Raw genomic sequence first — 5,061 nt, forward strand, 5'->3', positions numbered from 1 at the left:
TCGATATCCTCTGCGCCAATATAACCGTTACTATCAATGATTTGATACTTGTTTCTATGATGGTTAAGCATTAACTTTCAACTTTAACTTCTATACATTGATGCTTTTTCATGCAGTGTATGTAACTTATTCGTTCGTTAGGAAAATGAATGCTGTCTCATCTCGAAACACGAGATAGAGATTCCTGCTACTCATTAGCTACGGAGAGACTCATTCACAATAGATTCGTCGCGATTGTTGTGTAGAGCTGGTCATATATGGATTGAGGCACTTACTCATCAATTTTCGTTGATGAGCCTTGAAAACTTGAGCTTATCACTTAAATACGAAACTATCCTAAAGATAGAAAAGGTCAATAATTTTTATTATTCTCTAGATAGTATTCTTTCCGTTGTCTAGGTAGACAGTAGGTAATTACTAGGTATGTCGTCATCAGAACATTAGCGATCTTTTTGCCATTTTTTTGACTAACAAACGGTTAACGACAGTGGATGCAGGACACGCAAACGACATATGCTACACGCCCAGTGTGTAATTAAATGAAAAGACAAACAATATCAAAAAAAAAAACACCAACGTTACAAAAATCGTTTCGCAATCTTTCGTTAGCATAACCTGAAGCAATAACTCTAAATTCGTTTCATCTAAATGCTTGGTCCACCAAGCCATGTTGATGTATTTCTGTAATAATAATAATATCTTAAAAACATTATATGCAAAGATGCGACATCGGAGCGATCATTACTCGGGGCATTTTCTCAAGGATACACAAAAAAAAAAAAGCAACTAGTGCTTGACAAAATTTATCGGTAGAAACTGCTAACTAAAGTGACGTTAGGCGTTTTTACCAACTGCTAGCCCAACAAAATAAGGTTGTTGTAGTGGTAAATCAATACGCGTTTTATATACTCGACATATATAAGATGTTGTCAATCGACCAACATTGCAACATTGTGCTTAATATTAACGTCGAATAGAGATGCTGAAGACAGAGCATTTCGAGCGAGTAAAAGTTACCACCTAGAAAAACTGTGATCATATGCTTTAAAAAACGTTACCTATAGAAAAACTAGCCGGAAGGTTTGACTGATGCAAAATTTTATCGCATTCATTAGATCCGAAGATGATCCGAACTGACCCCCCGCCCCCCATCACAAGCTTTTTTCCCTGTCGTTTGCCATGCTGCTCTATTTCTCCATGGTCATTGGCAATGCATTGAAGCAAACAGCCTTCTCTCTATCTGAAAAGCTTTCGAATCAATTATAACTGTATATGGCGGTAAAACTACACCGTGTGGTTAAAGGCATACGAATTAATAGCAGCGTATGAATTAGAAAAGCGCGCCGCTGCAATCGTTATCATGTCAAATACCACGTTGACAAACATTGATACAGGGAAATATGTTTATAATTCAGTCATATTCATGTAATTCTGTAAACGTTCGATAAAGCGTTTTTCCTAATTTTTCAATAACATGTTTTTTTCTAGATGGCGATTTCGAAAACGTACTCTTGTTCTAGAGACTTCGGTATGCCTATGTTACAATGCCATAGTTCAGTGCGGTTCTTCGCAGCGCAGCTTCCTACTTTAACGTTCCCGTACGATCTATTCATCGCCCACTTCGAGAATGGCTTCTTGTATGTCACTCGGTAGGGAACTACGCTCTTAGACAATTCATATTTAACGGTATCTCATGCCCTCTTCGTACCGGCGCAATCATACGTAGTACAGCCATTCTAGTAAATGTCCCCTGGAATGCCTAGCTTAAAATAGGTACAATATGCGAGTTAGAAAGGAACGTGCCTTAGCACATATCTCCAGAGATGTTCTAAAACTCATTATTTGCATTGTAACAACAGAGAATATAAATTGTGGAAGTAAAAACATTTTAATCTTTTACCATTTAATCAGTTACCTATCAAGCAAGCTAAATTAAATTGTTTATCATTTCAAGTCAGCTTCCTCAAGGACACTGATGGCGCCGTCGAAAATTCTCCTGTCGTAGCGAAAGACGCTGATTAAACGGTTCTGAGGAAATGGGTGCGTCGTTCGAGTGAGAGCTGTTCCATCTTGTAGAAATGATTAATTGGTCAGTGTGTCCTTGATATAGAAAAGCATGGGTTGATTCTGCTGATAAGACAGACAGCGCGACCTATATAGTATGTTTCACGGTCGCTTGCGTCGGAAGCTTTTGTCATTTTCCTACGTCGGCCAATACATCTACACAAATACAGGTGGTAATAGATCATGTACGTAACTTCGACAAAGTTGCAGATACAGCCATAGAGTGTCGCTCAACGCTGTCTAGTATAACGTTTCCTAGCAAGGCCTCTACGTGTTCCTGGTCAACCTGTGCACTGTAAAGAATCCAAAGGGTAAAAACTAGGAATTGTTCATCTAATGATTCCTCTTTTGGGGTAGATCCTAATGCACCAAAGAAATGCCCCGCCATTCTGCTAGTTTACCAATTCTGTCATTATTGAAGTTACTGCTGACAAAAGTTTATTAGCTGCGTAGCCTGGCTCTTTTACCTAACGCATTGCTTTCCTGCTCGATTGCCCGTCTGACCTTTTTTCTCCCGGAAACAAAATAGAATTGTTGCTTTTGTATCCATAAGTTGCAAGGTGGGCAAGCATCGATACTTGCAACTCACCACAAACTGTCTGGCTGTTGCGACATTATGAAGAGCTTCACTTGAAATTCCGTCGCGGCGCATTCAGTTCCGCTTACGATTCAGGCAAAATCTGGAAAGAGCAGATGGCGTGGCTGGGGCATCTCTGGGAAATAACCGATAGAGGTAAAGTGATCAGCGAGCCGTAGCATTGAGTTAATCAGGATTGCACAAACGAGTAAATTTTTTTCCAGCGTATCTAATTATACACAAAATAGTCATAATATTGATATCGGATTTTATTTTTATCGCTGCCCTATGTGCGAGGCGTTTGGCCTGCAAGCGAATAGTTCTCCAATAAATAGGTAGTGATTTTCCGAAAATTATACATTGCGTTAAAATATCCAGAGCAAATCTAGCGTGCTGCTGTTACGGATATTCCGTCAACTGTTAGCATAGCAACGTGCATCTGAGACAGTTTCGGCGGTAGCCCTCTCTTCATCTATAGATCTATGGTAAAATAAGCGCTGTGCTATAAACATAAATTTGCATTTTCGATACAAGTAGATCTGATTCGTTTTAAAGGGGTCAAAACATAAACAAGAGGCGTTTTGGAGTAGGCTGCTCTATATTATGTATTACTCTAGCTTGGGAAGAACGCCTGAATTGAGTCATGGTATAGTTTTATAGGTATTAGTTCTCGGTTAAATGCTAATGAAAATGGCTAAATGGCGTTCCTCGAGATTAGTGCAATTACCACTATAGTGTCTATCCAGTACAATGATAAAGCTTCCCTGGGTTTTAAGCCTATTTTGACGTAGTCTAAAACCAATATCTCAAGGACAAGGCTTTTGTTATTTTTATATTGCCAGTCTAGGTTTAGTAGAAACCAAAAACATTCGCTAAAGCGGAGTGTTTGGGCGGCACGCTCAGCTTATGGAGGGTGCCCTACATAAATTAAAATTAACCAGATATTGCGAAGTACTTTGGACCAGGAGAATTTTTAGCTAAAAGTAGGTAGACAATATCGTTGTTCCAAATACTTTATGTCCGTCTCTTACCAATTTAATTCCCCTTTTGCACAGTAGAGACCCACATTATAATCGGATTGCTAACTATTTTCGAAAGCAATAAACTAGATACCGTGAACATTTACGATCTAATTGCTTTGATACACGATTCTGCCCTACGTTTCTCTCTCGGCTTCTTTATCTATCCCGTTTTCTCTTCATAGAAAGTATTTTCCGATACAAGTAGTTGGGCCAGCGGCTGTGGCAATATCATCACCATAACTGCCGTGAATAGTTTTTGCGGGAACAAGATTCTTTCACCCCAGTAGCTAACACACCGCTATTTAGACTTCACATTGTAGGGGGGTGAGGCGCAGGTGCTGAATGGTCTTTTGTGCCCCCCCACTGAGCAAAGCGACACATTTTACGAAAAACGCTTTTTGTCGCGTTTCTAGCACAAAGCAAATCGACTGCACTTCGTCTCTCAACCCATGGCGACAGCGATGCTTTTTTTTTGTTGTATCCCCTTCCTACTGGCCCTTTGCCAGTCTAGTTTCTTTGTTTCACATCGTCCAAAGGATGTCCTAAGAGCAATGAGCTAAACTAAAACATATTCCCCTAGTTTTTCAGGCACTTGCACTCTCCTTCAGACTGAGTCAGTCTTCCTTGAAGCAGAGAATACTACCGTCCCTTTGCCACTATGGTGCTCCTTTTTGTTACATGTATATAGCCGATTGCAGGAGCTTACTGACGCCAACTCATATATATATATATATATATATATATATGCGGTAAACGCCAAACAGTGCACTTGAGCCTTTTGCATAGGCAAGCCAGCTCCACACTCATAACATAACATAACACAGACCATCAGACCCACACACACTCATAGAAAGCGTACACCGTGACCACTAGTACAACTTTTAGCTACGTACTTCCACGATTATCTTAGAGCGACATACTCACTGTTTGAGAGTGTGGCATACCTACCTTTTATTCCTACCTCGACGGCTATACAATAATCAAAAGGGGACGGGGATCCACCTTGCGCGTGGCGAACCTCTGCGCCCGTCTGCTTAAGTCTCTTGCCGTCTTTGCTGGCAGCGCTGATGACAGTAGCGAAGGCCATCTAGAGGATGCAGGCATTTCGCTTTCGTTTAGCTAAGCCAGGCGAAAAGCAAGCACTAGACGGTTAGGAGAGTCGAAGGAGTCGATAGTCGGTAGCGGGATAGGAAGGCAAATTGTAAGCGCTGCGGCCGTATGGCCTAGGCAGTGAGAGAAAACGCGATTAGTTCCAGGCCAACACGAAACTGTGCGATGAGTATAGACGAAGCTGCGCTCCTACGAACTGGGCCTGTTAGGCCGTCAGATAGACGCGCTACCCCACGATGAAGAGAAATAGGGGGGAAGGTTTGCTCGGTTCGCGGTAGTTCATAGCGG

General features: G+C 41.2%; 1 long non-coding RNA gene across 1 annotated transcript; it reads right to left on the bottom strand.

Annotated features, from left to right (window-relative positions):
• Positions 1-337: 337 nt before the first annotated feature.
• Positions 338-4,722, bottom strand: LOC111273940 (uncharacterized). Its single transcript, XR_002688126.1, has 3 exons — positions 4,612-4,722; positions 2,654-2,777; positions 338-2,357 (listed from the first exon to the last, which is right to left on the bottom strand). It is a non-coding gene; the product is annotated as an uncharacterized LOC111273940 (long non-coding RNA).
• Positions 4,723-5,061: the final 339 nt, after the last annotated feature.

Source organism: Varroa jacobsoni, unplaced genomic scaffold (genome assembly GCF_002532875.2).
Source record: "Varroa jacobsoni isolate VJ856 unplaced genomic scaffold, vjacob_1.0 scaffold_238, whole genome shotgun sequence".
NCBI lineage: Eukaryota > Metazoa > Arthropoda > Arachnida > Mesostigmata > Varroidae > Varroa > Varroa jacobsoni.